Source organism: Monodelphis domestica, chromosome 3, assembly GCF_027887165.1.
Source record: "Monodelphis domestica isolate mMonDom1 chromosome 3, mMonDom1.pri, whole genome shotgun sequence".
Taxonomy (NCBI): domain Eukaryota; kingdom Metazoa; phylum Chordata; class Mammalia; order Didelphimorphia; family Didelphidae; genus Monodelphis; species Monodelphis domestica.
In genome coordinates this window covers 157,807,486-157,824,340 of record NC_077229.1, presented here as the reverse complement: position 1 = coordinate 157,824,340, position 16,855 = coordinate 157,807,486, and the positions used below count along the sequence as shown (strand labels likewise).

Here is a 16,855-nt window from a genome sequence, read left to right as displayed (position 1 = left end):
CTTCTAGGCCAGCCCAATTCACAGGGAGACATCCTGTGATCTTTGATGACCCTTACTTGATTTGCCCAAGTTTTGCATTAACCTTTCTGGCTTCCATGTTCTCCTTCCTCACTTCACTTTCCATCAGTTCCTTGAATCCTTCCTCAGTTCCTAGAACATCCTGGCCATAGAATCAGACCATTCTTAGCAGGGTGGTGGTGGTGGTGGATTAAGGGATCATTTTTACACAGAAATATCCCAATGCAATCCCTGAACACATTAATTCCTTAAAACAGGAAGATTTACCTTCCCTCCCTCCCTCCCTCCCTCCCTCCCTTCCTTCCTTCCTTCCTTCCTTCCTTCCTTCCTTCCTTCCTTCCTTCCTTCCTTCCTTCCTTCCTTCCTTCCTTCCTTCCTTCCTTCCTTCCTTCCTTCCTTCCTTCCTTCCTTCCTTCTTTCCTTCCTCCCTCCCTTCCTTCTAGTCTTCTTTCCTTAGTCCCTTTCTTCTATTCTTCCTTCCTTAGTCCCTTCCATTTTCTCTCTTTCCTTCCATTGTTCCTTCCATTGTTCCTTCCATTGTTCCTTCCTTGCTTCCTTGCTTCCTCCCTTCCTTCCTTCCTTCCTTCCTTCCTTCCTTCCTTCCTTCCTTCCTTCCTTCCTTCCTTCCTTCCTTCCTTCCTTCCTTCCTTCCTTCTTTCCTTCCTCCCTCCCTTCCTTCTAGTCTTCTTTCCTTAGTCCCTTTCTTCTATTCTTCCTTCCTTAGTCCCTTCCATTTTCTCTTTCCTTCCTTCCATTGTTCCTTCCATTGTTCTTTCCATTGTTCCTTCCATTGTTCCTTCCTTCCTTCCTTCCTTCCTTCCTTCCTTCCTTCCTTCCTTCCTTCCTTCCTTCCTTCCTTCCTTCCTTCCTTCCTCCCTCCCTCCCTTCCTTCTATTCTTATTTCCTTAGTCCCTTCCTTCTATTCTTCCTTTCTTAGTCCCTTCCATTTTCTCTCTTTCCTTCTTTGTTTCCTTCCTTCCATTGTTCCTTCCTTCCTTCCTTCCTCCCTCCCTTCCTTCTATTCTTATTTCCTTAGTCCCTTCCTTCTATTCTTCCTTTCTTAGTCCCTTCCATTTTCTCTCTTTCCTTCTTTGTTTCCTTCCTTCCATTGTTCCTTCCTTGCTTCCTTCCTTCCTCCCTTCCTTCTATTCTTCCTCCCTTCCTTCTATTCTTCCGTCCTTATTCCCTTCCATTTTCTCTCTTTCTTTCTTTGCTTCTTTCCTTCCATTGTTCCTCCCTCCCTTTCTTCATTCCTTCCATTGTTCCTCCCTCCCTTCCTTCCTTCCTCCCTTGCTCTCATTTATTCATAAAAATAGTCTATTGACTCAGCCTAACCACAAGTCACAGATATCTCTGCAATTATTCAGACTTAGCTTTCTCTGGGTCAAGAAGATTTTGGAATGTGATTCTATAGCCCTTGTGTTTTCTTGCCATGTAGACTGAGCAGAAATTGAAGCTGATGATATCTTCAAGTTTATTTTCTAACCTGCAATCTACTGATGTTGGGAATTATTTCACATGGCTTTTAGTGGATTCTCTAGACTTGTATAAGTCAATCATCATGTTCTCTTCCCCCAAAGAGCACAAACTGTCTTCCTTCAATGTCTACTTTTATGGCTCAGAATTCATTATGCTTACTGTACCTGGCATTCTTTCACTTATATTATTGAATATTTGTGATGGGACTTTATGTCCCTGCCTTACTCCTCATCTTTTGGGGATGTGCCTGTTTGAGATATCAGTTGCACTTAGTTTTATAATGTGACTATGATCATGTACAGAAAAGGTTCATCAATTCCCAAACTTTGTATTGCATTTAGAAGAAATGGATGCTGTTTTTGGTGCTTTTAAGTTTGGGGAAAGTTTCATATCAATATGGTCTTTACTTTTTCCTAAAATGGACCCATTCCTCATTCCAGGATGGAATCCCAGCTGGTGATGGAGGGGCTTCTTTGGCAAGTACTGTGGTCATCTCCTTACTCTTATGCTACTCTCACATCTTGCCATGATAGTTATTTGTTTCCTTGAAGGAGATCTCTATTTGGCTTTTGCTTTTACTTCATGTGTTTCTAATTTTCTTGGGCCCCATGTATCCTTCCACCATTCTTTCTCAAAGGGTGTCTTCTTTTCTTTCTACACCCGATGGAAACCTAGCAATTTGTTCTTGCTACAGAAGTAAAAAGAAACTCGTGGCAATCTTGGGCTTAGGTCCTGCCACTGTCATTACCAGTGGGAGAGCCTTGGGGGAAAAAAGTGGCCCCAGGAAAGTGAAAATTGATAAGGCTGAAGCTTCCTGTATTTTCTCCATGACAGAATCATCATTTTCTTGTTCCTTTGTTCCCTGTCCTGTTTCTCATTCTGTGATAGTGTGAGAGAAGAAAACACTGAGACTTTTTGGAAATGGAAAGCACCTGGATTTGCTGTAAAGATTCCGGCAGCAGTGGGGGATGGGCTGAAATTTGGAATTCTGAGGAAAGAAACCCAGAGAGAGGCAGTTGGAGCCAGGGTCTCTGGTTTTGAGACAACTAAGGAGAAGGTCCAGTCTTTGACTGGGTCCTGATCCCAAGAAACCCTTTCTTTCATTAACTCCTGATCTCTATACTCCCCAAACCCCTCCAACAATTAGACAGCCTGAAAAGAAGATAATCAACAAGAAGAATCATCACAGTCTCCTCTCCTGAACTGAGGTACCTTCTGGGCAGGGTTAAAGCTAGGGTTCATCACTCTGAACCCCTCAGTGGCATGAGGCCATTAAGCCCAAGTCACCTCAACTTTGGGGGGAAGAATTTAGATGACTAGAGACTCCTCCTTCCTCTTCCCCTTTACCTCAATCTACCAGCCTTTCCCAACTTCATCCTACATCCCTGTTACACTAGAATAAATTTTGTTTATCTATTATAACTGGCTAAAGACTGGATAAAGGTCAGTTATAACTGAGTGAGGGGGAGTGAGAAAACTTTGCTGCATAGAAATAGCTTAGCTGTGGGGAGTAACAAGACAGGTTTAGTGAGGGACCATCACAGCCTGAAGGGGGGAAACCACAGACTCACTCTCCTCTTTCCTGGTAAGACTTTAATATCAGATACCCCTCCTTTGCTTTGCCTTTTGGGGGAGAGAACTCCATTCTCTCTTTCTCTCTCATACCATCAAATACACACCTCTATTTCAATAGTCATACATAACCTCTGATTCATTATCCTATCATTCCTTTACCCACTTTTCACACTAAGAGACTAGGGTATTGGGGTGGGATTATCAGTTTTTTTTTCTCCTGAGACAAAAAAAGATTGGGGAATTCTGGAAAATCCAAAAACAAATAGAACAAAACTTCAAAACAGTCCCTCAAACAAATACAATCTCTCACAATGTGAAGTCCCACAGACCATTTCCTCACTCATTTTCTTTTCTGATGTCATTCTAGTCCATTTGACTCAGACATAGATAGAGAAACATAGAGAGAGGGGAAGAGACACAAGGGAAACAGAGCGAGAAAGAAAGAGAAAGAGGCAGAGACAGAGAGAGAGACAGACAGAGACAGAGACAGAGACAGAGACAGAGACAAATACCCAGGCTGACTGACTGACTGACTAATAGATAGTGATGGAATTACAAAAAGACACAGAGAGAAAAATAGAGAGATACACAGAAAGGTAGATTTGGAGGAAGGCAGAGACAGGGGCAAAGAGATATAGACAAGATAGAAAAATACTGAGAGGCAGACAGAAAAATACATGGTGAGATATAGATGAGATATAGATACAGATAGAGATGAGATATAGAAGGCAGCATTTTTAGAAAAAGATTCCTGCAGAGTTTGCCAGTTATTTTTCAGGAGACAAAGCACAAGAACAGAACCACAAAAAAATACATAGCCTCAAATATTTTATCACCCAAATTCATGATCCTGAAGCCAACTTCACCTTTTTTGTTTTCTTCCTTACCTGACCTATTTTCAATCAGTTACTATGACTTCTGTATTCTTCTTTCACAATATCATTCATTGCAGCCCCCTTATCTACATACTCAGAGTTATTGCTTGGGTTCTAATTTTCTATTTACTAACATGTTATAATACAGATGATTCAAGCCTTTCTGCCTATCTAATCCATCATCTACACAGATGCCAAAGTGATTTTCCTAAAGCACAGTACTGACCATGACAATTCCTCACTCAAAAAGCTTCCATGGTTACCAATTGCTTCTTGGACAAAACATAAAATTCTATATTAGTCATTTAAAGCCTTTCACAATCTAATTTCAGCTTGTCCTTCCAGGTTTGTTGCAAATTACCCCTCCCCCATTAGCTCACAATTTTTATTCTAGGCAGAGTGGACTATTTGTTATTTTCCAAATTTAGCACATGATCACCAAATTCTAGGCTTTCACCCCAGGATATCTCTCATTCCTTGATATGACTTCCTCCTTACCTCTACTTCCCACAGTTCCTGACTACCTTCAGGGCTCAGATTATATGGCATCTATAATGGGAAATCTTTTCTAACTACTCACACTTTTAATTTTTTCTATTTCTTGAAATTATTAGTGTTTATCTCTTTATTGGGAAATACTGCTGAGCAGAAGTGAGACTCAATCAAGGTTTTGTAATATTTATCTGGGGAAAGTCAGTTTGATGTTATTTTTTTTCAACCCTAGGAGCATAGACAGAAACTTTATATTGGGGATTGCCTAGTAGTGAGCATTGAACAATTGAAAGTATAATATTTTTCTATTAGCATACAACTTTTCCTTATCTTTATAAATCTTCCATGGATCCCAACCCTCTTGCAGTATCTTACAGTCAGCATTAAAATATTATTTTAATTTAATATTAAAATGGACAAAGTGATTGGAATCAGCACATTTATCCAAAATGCATGGGAATTTCTCCAGTTCTATGAATATATATATATATATATATATATATAAATAACCCTTACCACCAACCTTAGAATCAATACATATTCCACTCTTCTGAGTGGTAAGAGCCAGGCAATGGGGATTAAGTGACTTGCTCAGGGTCACACAGTTAGGAAGTGTCTGAGGTCCTATTTGAAACTAGGACCTCCCATCTCTAGTCCTGGCTCTCAACCCACTGACCTACCCAGCTGCCCCCTCTATGAACATTTAATAGATTTCAGTATGGTCCATGGGATATCTGCTTTCTCTCACTCTTACAATATGATTAACTCATTTTCCTTTCTTGGCCTGAAAATCCTTATGTCTTTTATAACACTTGTTTCTTACAAGTCATCATTGGTCTTAAACTGTAGCCTACTTATACCCACCATGCAAATTTTGATTCTTTAGAGATTTTGATGCTCCATGATTCATGGCCTTATAGCCTCAGCCAAAAAATAATGGTCTTAAGACCATGGACTTTAGAAACAGGAAGAAATTTAGAATCATTCAATGTGTAGTTTAATTGTTCCACATGAGATATATATGATCTAGTCAAGTCTCATCCTCTTCCTTTTTAATTTTGTTCCCAATTTAGTAGTGTCAGTATAGGACACACACACACATATACACATATATAATGTACTCTATGTATTTGTTATTTTTTCAGTTGAGTAAATACATTATACTTCCATTTAGGGTTTTCTTGGCAATGAAATGGTTTGCCATTTCTTTCTGTAGCTCTTTTTATCGATGAGGAAAGTGGGGCAAAAAGGGTTAAATGATTTGTCTAGGTTCACACAGCTAGTAAGTAGCTGAGACCAGATTTGAACTCAGGAAGCTGAGTCTTTCTGACTCCAGAGGCAGCACTCTATCCACTATGCCATAAAGGTATAGACCTATCACTATAATATATGCTGTATATGTTATTTATCTATACATATACATTTACCTACAAAACGCTATATGTTCTTTGTATATTTATGTATGTACACATATGCAACACATTTATTTACACACATAGTTTGTGCTGAGGGGATCTTATCCTCTTCCCTTCCTGAGTAACCTGACCTGTCCATCAACATTTCTCACAACACACAGTTACGCCTGGTTTGCATCTATTATGGGCTGTATGTCAATAAAAGGTATGGGGCAGGTCTTTTCTGGGCTTTTTGGGTGAACTCCTGGAGGGGGCAGGCAGATAAGGAGGGAGAGAAAGAACCTAATGAAGGATAGGCCACCTGACAATGGTCAGGTTACTTAGAGGAAGGGTGAGCTTTTGAACTTTGATTGTCTACCCTTTCTAATAAACTTTATAAAATTAATAACTGGATCAGAACATTAATTTAATTCTTACAACTTGGCAACCAATTTTGGTGTTTTAGGACCTTTATTTTTCTTCTGAGACAGTTTCACATTTTTGAGTACAGCTTAGGGGTTTAGAGAGAGAGAAGGGGTTTCAGTTTGCTCATCTGCTTTCATATGCAAAATGAGCCTTGGAGGAGAGAGGGAACGGGCAGCTGTTTTTCCAAGATCAGATCATATTGGATAGGTGAGGAAAGCTCCATCCCAGGTGGCATTCCAGCCCAGCTGCTGGGACTCTGACACAAAGCCCTCCCACTGAACTCAGCACAGTGTGGCCTTCATGGACTCGGGGACCGCCTAGGAATACCCCCTTCCAAAATTTAGAATCTTGCAATGAGGGACTATGGAGCAGGGAACTCAGTGCTTGGTAGTTTGAGACTCAGACCTAGAGAGAGGAGTTCCTGGGTTAAAAAAAAACTGGCACTGCTTAAGTGAGTTGCTGGCAGTTACCAGTTCCCCCCAACTTTTAAAAGAAATACATGGCTTTATTTCTGGGGGAGGGGAAGGACTAGGACCTTCTTTCTCCATTCCTCCCCCCAAAACATTAAAAAACAGTGAGTTGAAATCTCAACACATTTGGTGAATAAATTTTGCTGGGAGTGGCATGAAGAAGAGATGATTTTCAAGTATAGGGTACTTGGAAATGCAAAAACACTGGGGGACATATCAGGCAGCATGAGGGTACTGATCATCTGGGTAAAATAAGAATACTAGGAGAGGGGAAAGGAAAACAGGAGTATTCTAAAGATAAACTTCTCTAAATTTACAGATTTCTCTATTACTAATTCCAGGTTAGCAGCAGAATTAATATGAAATAGAATTAAGGGGATTCATCCAAGTAGAAGAGTTGTGTAATCTATTATTTGATAATAAGAATCCTACAGCTATGATAGACTTAAAAGTGGTTGTTTTGGAATGGTCTGCTCTGTTAGATTAGGCCTATTAGAGTGTGGTATAAGCCACAAGAGTATATGCATTAATTAGTAAGCTGTTAGTGGTTAAAAACTTTCTGATTTAGGTCTGAAAATTGAAAAGAATTTTGTGGCAGTGCCATTGTGTAAATCTTTAATTCAATAAAAAAATAATTAAGTATGCACTATGTGCCAGTCACTGTGGTATGCCTTTGGGACAAAAAGATGAAAAAAAAGGAAAAAAAAACAGTACTTGTCTTAAAAAATCTTACATTTTAATGAAATTGACATCATATGTAGACATAAGTATGTATGATAAATGAAACATATAGGTAAGTAAAATACAATATATTCTCAAAGGAGGATATGGTCAGAGGAAAGCAAAAGATTACCTAAACAAATAAAGGTTGTGATGGGTTTCAAAGGAAGGTAGGTATTCCAGAAGGTAAGGAGAGAAAATTTGAAGTATGACGTACAATCATTGACATGGAGTAAGGAACAGGCCAGGATAGCAGGGCCATAGAAAACCAAGAGGAGATTACTGTAGGAAGGTGCCAGCTATTGAAGAATGCTAACAACAAACAAAAGGAGTTTAATTTTGGTCATAGAAATAATTTATGGATAAGGATGACTATGTATTATGGGGTAAGACATTCCTTCTTAAAAATAATTTTGGTGGTTATGGGAATAATGGATTAGAAAGGGAAGAAATGTTAGAAAGAGACTTCTATTTAGGAAGAAACTATTGTATTACAGTTGAATGATAATGAGGGACCTGAACTATGACAGTGTCTGTAAGGGTAGAGAGAAGGAGATGGATATGAGAAAATTTGGAAAAATAGCAATTATATAATTCAGGAAATGATTGGATGTGTAGCATGATTAGGGATAAGGGCAAAGGATGAACCAGGGTGCTAGCCTGTGTTATTCGAAGGATGGTGTTACCTTTGTCAGATATTGGGAAGTTCATAAGCAGGTGAATTTTGGGGACATGATGAGTTTGAAATAATAATAGGATATCCATTTGGAACTTTTTATTCACTGAATTTTTATGTCTTTTCCCAGTCAAACAGTTTTGCTTTTCAAGCTATTTTCTTTTTTGCATACTTTCATTTCTTTTCCCCATTTTTATTCCACCTCTCTTATTTTATTTTTGAATTCCTTTTCAAGTTCTTCCAGCACCTGAGACCATTTCCCATTTTTCTCTGAAGATTTGCATGTGGTTACCTGGATCTCACTGTCCCCTATTGACTCTGTTCCTTGCTCTTTGTATCCAAAGAAACTTCCTGTGGCTAAGTGTTTCTTTTGCTGTTTGCTAATTTTCCCAGTCTTTTTTTGCCAATGGCCTGGGAGTTCTGAAAGCTGCTGATTTGGTCTCCTCTGCTGATGGCTTGCAGGACTCAGCATTGTGATCTATTTTTTCCCAAGACTAGGGATGGAGGATGACTAGGCTGCCAAAGAGAAAGTAGAAAAGTGAACCCTCATAGAATGATGAGAAAGACAAAAAAGGCAACAAATTGGGTCTGAATTTGAATAGGAAAAGGAAAGTACAATGAATCATCTTCAGAAAATTTCAAATCAAACTATATCACATACAGATAAAGGCTAATTAAAAAACAGCATTCTATTAGTATTGCTTTATGACAGTAAGGTATAGAATAGAATAGACTGAAGTTTTAAAATAAATAGCACACAGTAAAATGGAAAGCACATGATAGGTATTATTAGGATATAATGAAAAACCAATGAGGTAAATAGAAAAATGGACAGATAGATATAAGTAATGCTACAAAATGGCAACATATCCAAAAAGAACAAGGAAGAATTTCTGAAATCTTCAGATACCTTTAATGTATTACAAAATATACATAATTTAATAAGAGGCAGAAGTTGTTCAATCTCAATAATACAAAAAAAGACAGCTATGCTAATTGTCAAGGCCTGGCTCCCATTTTTCTATTATAAGTATCATATTTGTCTCATTTCATTAATTTCTCTTTTTGTTAATTAAAATGATTTTAGTTTTATTTTTTCCAACTTTATTTATTTATTTTTAAAGAATATTTTCCCATGGTTTCTGCTTGGGGTGGGCCAGACTCCCACAGGGGACGGGGTTTTGGAGGTGGGACAGTGTCAGCGAAATGATGGATGGGACACTTTTACATTCAAACTGCAGCACAGGTTTCACAGGATAAACTGTTCCACCTTGGATGAGACCTGGCTTTATTTTATACCCTCATGATCACACATCAACTTGGCACACAGTTTCATTCTCAACATACATGTATCCATGGAACATAACAACAGAGAGGAAGCCTAGGGAGATCATCAATGAAACATTGTTGCTAAGTGAAGGATCAGAGGGTATAATCAACATGACCCAGATAAAGGTTAGGGAATTCAGAGCACAAATTTGCCAGAAGTTTTTTTTTTGCCTAGAAAAGAGGGTCCTATCTAAGAGGGCATATAAGAATCCTTAGGTTTAATTTTGTAAGTGGGCTCTCCTGGTAATATCCTAGGGGGGACAAAGAAGGACATCTGTATTAATCCCGCAAGCATATTGCTCTCATCTATTTTTCCCAGGGCTAAGTAAGAATAATAATCATAGCAATTCCAATAATATGGGGATGTTAATAATGAAAGTCACTTAGGGGTTTTTAGTGGATATTTCCATCCTTCCTGAGGGCTGCTTTGCAGTCTCCAGTTTCCATGTGGATCATGTCAAACAGCATTGTCTTTTATGGTTCGCTACAGGTTTCATGATTCATTTTCTCTCTCTCTCTCTTCTTCCCTCTCCCTTCTCAGAGCTGACAAGCAATTCCACTGGTTTATACATGTATTATACTCAAAACACACCCATATTATTCATATTTATAATAGAGTAATCTTTTAAAACCAAACCCCCCAATCATATAACTGTATAAGCAATTGATAAATCATATGTTTTTCTTCTGCATTTCTTTCTTTTTTCTTTTTCTTTTTTATTTTTAAAACCCTTACCTTCCATCTTGGAGTCAATACAGTGTATTGTCTCCAAGGCAGAAGAGTGATAATGGCTAGGCAATGGGGATCAAGTGACTTGCCCAGGGTCACACAGCTGGGAAGTGTCTGAGGCCACATTTGAACCTAGAACCTCCCATCTCTAGGCCTGGCTCTCAATCTACTGAGCTACCTAGCTACCCCCTTCTTCTGCATTTCTACTCCCACAGTTCTTTCTCTCTCTGTGGATAGCATTTTTTCTTATAGCTCCTTTGGGATTATCCTTGATCATTGCATTGCTATTAGTAGCAGTTTATTATATTTGATCATCCCATGTTTCAATTACTGTGTACAATGTTCTCCTGGTTTTGCTCATTTCACTCCAAATAAATTCATGGAGGTCTTTCCAGTTCATATAGAAATCAAGCAGTTCAGTATTCCTTATAGCACAATAATATTCCATCACCATCATATACCAGAATTTGTTTAGCCATTCCCCAAACAAGGGACAGCCCCTCATTTTCCAGTTTTTGCCACCACAAAAAGCACAGCTATAAATATTTTTGTAAAAACATTTTCCAGTATCTCTTTGGGGTACAAACCCAGTAATGGTATTGTTAGATCAAAGGGCATGTAATCTTTTAAAGATCTTTGGGTATAATTCCAAATTTCCTTCCAGAATGGTTGGATCAGTTCACAATTCCACCAGCAATGCATTAGTGTCTCAATTTTGCCATATCCCCTCCAACATTTATTATTTTTCTTTACTGTCATATTGGCCAGTCTGCTAGGTATGAGGTGATAACTCAGGGTTATTTTGATTCTCAGTTCTCTAATCAGGAGGAATTTAGAACACTTTTCCATGTGATTATTAAGAGTTTTGATTTCTTCATTGGAAAACTACCTCTTTATATCCCTTGACCATTTTTCAAACAGGGAATGACTTGACTTTTTGTAAAGTTGACTTTGTGCTTTATATATTTGGGAAATTAGAACTTCTGAGAGGCAATTTCATTATAAAATTTTTCCCCACTTTGTTGCTTCCCTTCTAATTTTGGTTGCATTGGTTTTGTTTGTATACAAACTTTTAAATTTAACATAATAAACATTAATCATGATTTATTGCACTATGGTTCTATTCAGAAGCTCCAAGAGCAGATGTATATACCTCTGGATAGCGTGAGAATCAGTTGGTAAGTATAGTTCTGGCTAGTGTGGGGATCATGAGGTAAACAAGCATAGAGTTTGCAAGATTCTGGGAATTGTGTTTCTTCTTACAGGATATAGAAGGATATCTGCAACAAGGGACTTCTCTAATTCAGTATTTTATCTCAAGTGTGTATTTCTTGAGCATATTTTTCTCTGTGCTTGTGTCCCCATCATGACCTCTTAAAGAGTCAGAAAGGGAGAGGGGAACATGTCAGGAGGAATTAAACTCTCTACAATTCTCTCGGGATTCTTTAAGTATACCATCATATCATCTGTAAAGAGTGATAGTTTAGTCTTGTGTAATTAGAATTCTGTACCCCTGGACTTCATTTCCCAGAATTCCTCTTTTGTCCTCATGTTATGTCCTTCCTTACATTTTGTAGATTAAAACATCTATAACTCCACCCTCTCACTCTCTTTTCCTGCTTTCATGGCCAAGGAAATGGCTCTTTACTCATGGTTTTTACTTTCCTCTACTTCAAGTGATTATTAATAAAGATAACACTTGGAGTTATTGGATATTAATTTTAATCCTACAGTCTCCTCATTGCTTACTTTAATCCCTTCAATTTCTTTTTCTTCTCTACATACTACTGCTAATTTTTCTAGTCCAATATTAAATAATAGAGGTGTTAATAGACAGAATCCCAGAGTATTGGAGGAAGTTAATAATTTTATCTCAGTTTTTATTGGTGCGTTTATTAGAAGATATTAATTATTTGGCTAAATTGAGAAAGTTAACATTATCTAACTCCTAGAAGTTTGCTCTCTCTTTAAGCCTGTGAGACTCAAGTGTGGTAGCAGCTTAAACCTTTTTTGCTCTCCCAGACCAGTTCAGAAAAGCAGCTCTGAGGAGTTTTTTATCTTAACTGTGCCTGAAATAGAAAGCTTTTGTTTTCCCTCACTAACTTTGTCTTGGGTTAAAGCCTTTTGGTTGCTCTCCATTCAAAGGCTATTTGGGGTGTGTCTTTATCTACTTGCCTTGTGAGGTGTTTATTCCTAATCAGTACACACTAGGCTTGCACCACCTACAGACAGGAAGTAGATTTGCAATTAATTTAACATGTAGAAGTGCAAGAATGGCCCAGTTTCCTGCTTATCCCAAACAGGTCCCATTCTGGGAGAGCATTACAGAGATTGCACAGCTCAAAGTTTTGGGATGTCTTTTCTTACCACTGTTCCTAATATAAGTTTACAATATCCATTAGCCATAATATTGATGTATACCCCAAAGCTTATTGAATATTTTTTTTCACTGAAGGAATATACTCAGTTTTGCTAGACAGGTACTCTGTGCTGTAAACCCAGATCTTATGCCTTTCTGAATATTATATTCCATGTCTTTCAGTCCTTTAATGTAGAAACTGTTAGGTTATGTAATATCCTGATGGTAGCTCCATGGTATTTGAATGATGTCTTTCTGGCTGCTTGAAGTATTTTTTTTTTCTTTGCTTGGTGGCTCTTGGATTTAGCCATTGTATTCCTGGAAGTGGTCATTTCAGGATTTCTTTCTGAGGTGACTTGTGAATTCTTCCAACTTCAATTTCATTTTCTTGTTAGAGGTTCTCTGGGAATTTATTTTTGACAATTTCTTGTAATATGATATCCATGCTTTTTTTTTCTTGATTATGGCTTTCAGGTAGTCCAATAATTCTCAAATTATCTCTCCTAGAACTATTTTCTAGATCAGTTGTTTTTTTTTTCAGTAATATATTTCATATTTTTCTCTATTTTTCATTCTTTTGATTCTGCTTTATTGTTTCTCAATTTTTCATGAAATCATTAGTTTTTAGATAATTGAGCCAGTTTTTAAGAACTGATTTTCTTCTGTCAGTTTTTAATTCTTCTTTTTCAATTGACCCATTTCTTCTTGCATGACTTTCATTTCTTCTTGCATCAATGTCCTTTCTCCTTGCATCACTTTCATTCCTCTTTCCCACTTTTCTTCTGCCTCTCTTATTTGTTTTTTTGAAGTCCTTTTTGAGTTTTTCCAGAATCTGTGTCTAATCCATATTTTTCTTTTGGACTTTGAGTGTGTTTCCTTTGCTATCACTGTCCCCTTCTATGTTGGTACCTTGTTCTTTGTCTCCATAAAATGTCTTCAGATTTGGATGCTTTTTTTTTGTTTGCTCATTTTTCCTATCAATTTATAGGTATGTTTGGGGGGATGATATGATGGTCTGAGGGCTGAGAGCTCTAAGAACCCCCTCCCCTTGCTGTTTCAATTGATCATTGAGATGCTTAGAGACTTGCCTCAGGCTTAGGTGTAAGATTTTGATTTCAGTCTGATTTTGATCATGTCAGGGGATGATAAAATTCTATCCCCAGGCTTAGGCTCAATATTTTGGTCTTACTGTGTACTTACTTGATCAAATGAGGCACAACTTTGATTTTCCTGCCTTGGAGCTCTTCCTGACCTTTAGGCAAAAAATATGAGTACTTAGTACTTAGTACTTAGTACTATCAGCCACTCCAAAGTATAAACTAAGTCCTCATTCAATGAACAGATGAGAATTCTTTGGGCTACGATTCTGGACTTCTCCACCGGTTTGGAATTTCAAGGGGTATGGGTTTGCTTATACCACTATTTCCTCAGGCAGGATGTTAAGATCTGAATGTTGGATTAAGTATAGGTTCTTGAACTTCAGACAGTAGATATGGGGTGGGGGTGTGTGTCTTGCTCTTGGCTTGCTCTTCCCTCCTTGTTATATCTTCTTGATGGCTCTGCTCTCCTCTCACCCCCATGCCCCAGATGTTCTTTGCTGCCACGGGTAAGGTACAGCCTCACTCGTGACTCTAGGGGTTCCCATAAGGTGGCAAATGATCAATCAAGAAAATAACAAATGGAAAACAGTTGTATATTTATGGCCATGGGCATGCTTTGCATCTGATAGCTGCTCCACCATTCCCAGGCTTGATGTTTATTTTTATACCCATTTTCTTGACAAACAGATACATTACCTAACACACATGTCTAAATAGAGATAATTGGAAAAATGATACATTAACTTTTAACAAATCACTTGATTAACATTCTATATTCTTGTATTGTGATTACAGATAATGGTTTCTCACAAGATAAATGATTTTGTCACAGGCAACTTAATTTTCTCCTTATCCTGTGAGAAGTTTTGAGCTCACAAACAATCAAGGAAAATTACTTATTGCTTTTAATAAAAAGAAATAATCAGTCAAAAGTTCTTAAAAGACAATTCAACAATCATATCATTGAGGTTGAGAGGAACTGGGAACACAATTTAGATTTAATATTAGACTGATCATTTCTCAAGGTTTACTAGGAAATTTCTTAAGGGGAAGAATCAAGTCACTGAGGCATGATGAAGCTTGGTGTACATGCTCATTTTGTATGAGCCTTTATGATTGACTTGTATGCTGGCTTCATGAGAATACATTTCTGTACGTGGGAAAGTTCTGGGCTTGGCTTGTAGCTACAGTTTTACTGGGAATTGTGTACCTAAGTAAAAGCTAACCCGTGGTAGTCTTTTGGGTTTGGATTTGAGAGTCTGATCTTTTGGTGACATTTTAGAGAATTAGGGTACAGGTATTTTACTCTTGCATTATTTCTTCTGAGACTAGGGGGAATAATAATCATGTCAATTCCATAGGTAAGGGATATTGATGAGAGAGGTCATTCAAGGGGGACTGAGTAGGCAATCACATCTTACCAAGGGCAACTCTGTGGCCTCCTTAGCTACCATGAGTGACTCTGTCAAGGTGTCGTGGCCTGATGGCTCCCAGCACTTTGCCTACTTTTTGGGTTTTTCTTTTCTTTAAAGTTGTTTCACTTGGTCTTCTTGTTGGTTCTTTTACTCCTATATTCATTTTGTGGTAGCATTTTAATCTTGTTCAGAGAAAATTTTCATGGTGTCACAGAGATGCTTAGGATTATTCCTCTATCTTGCCTCCACCCAATTTGTCACATTTTAAGTTGTGTTCTATTTTTCTGTGTTCTTCATATCATTAAAATGGTTTTAATATAATAGCTATAGAGCTGACCACAGAGTTTGGAAGACCATTGGTTCAGGTCCCCCCGCTGACTCATAGTGAATAAAGGAATTTTAACAAATCACTTACCCTCTCATTGTCCTAAGCCCATGCTGGTTAGCCTATGGCACGTGTACTAGAGGGGGCTGTTCCCTCCCCCTTCTCCCAAGCCCCTAAGTTCATTTCTCAATCACTTACTCCAATGATCAGAAGCCCAATCAGATCCCTTCTTCCCTCTCCTCTTTGGGATAAGGGAGCTCACATACAGCATAAGGGCTGCCTTTTGGGAACTTGGTTGCAAAAAGTTCTCCATCATTTCTCTAGGTAATTCTATAAGAGTATAAATAGAAGAAAAAGTAGTGGCTTACAATGGTAGAGGGAGTTTTCTCAATTGGCTAGATTAAAAACAAAGTTTCTGTCCCCTTTTCCATGGGTATCATATCAAGAAACAATTTAAGATGTCAAGAACTTAATTGAAGCCAGAGATCTTCAGTCAGAATCTCCTCACTTTTCTCCTTACTATTTATCTAACCCAGGGGAAGCCATTTTTTTCTCTTTGGGTTTCAATTTCATTCTCTGTCAAATGAGGAGGCTGGAATAGATAATCTCAAAGATAATTTATAACTTTAAATCTCTGATTCTATCAATTTTCTTTTGAAATTCCTCTCCATTATATTTTAAATTATTGAGAATTCTGAGAATAGTTACCTATGTTTTTCCCTGCTGCCTAACATATAATAAATCCTTATTCATTCATTTTTAAAAATTCTTACCTTCCATCTTGGAATCAATACTGCGTATTGGTTCCAAGGCAGAAGAGTGGTAAGGGCTAGGCAATGGGGGTTAAGTTACTTGCCCAGGGTCACACAGGTGGGAAGTGTCTGAGGCCAGATTTGAACCTAAGACTTCCCGCCTCTAAGCCTGGCTCTCAATCCACTGAGCTACCCAGCTGCCTCCCTAAATCCTTATTTTTTTAATGAATTTCTAAATGAATACTTAAGTAAAAATAATTATGTTGGAAATAATCTCTTTCTCACTCTTTATAAAATTTTCATTTATTCATTTAGGTAATTTATAACATTATTTCCTGGTTACAAGAATCATATTCTTTCCCTCCCTTCCCTCCCCCAACCCTTCCCATAGCTGTTTGTCACTGTTTTTTATATTTTATTTTATTTGGTCAAATTGAAATATTTTTCCTTGGTTATGAAAATCATATTCTATTCCTCCCTCCCCTCCCCCTGCCCTTCCCCTTGCTGGCACACAATTCCACTGGGTATTACATGTGACCTTGATCGGAACCTATTTCCATGCTGTTGATGTTTGTACTATGATGTTCCTTTAGTGTCTATATGCTCATTCATATCCCCCTTGAGCCATGTAATCAAGCAATTATTTTTCTTCGGTGTTTTTACTCCCATAGATCTCCCTCTGAATGTGGATAGTGTTCTTTCTCATAGATCCCTCCAGGT

The 16,855-nt window shown here is 37.9% G+C and overlaps 1 long non-coding RNA gene across 1 annotated transcript in view; it reads left to right on the top strand.

Moving 5' to 3' along the window:
- The first annotated feature begins 2,497 nt into the window (after window positions 1–2,497).
- LOC103099749 (uncharacterized) overlaps window positions 2,498–16,855 on the top strand; it is a 110,867-nt gene continuing 96,509 nt past the window's right edge. Inside the window, exon 1 of the long non-coding RNA XR_465323.2 lies at window positions 2,498–2,705. This is a non-coding gene — a long non-coding RNA (uncharacterized LOC103099749). The remainder of the gene's footprint in view (window positions 2,706–16,855) is intronic.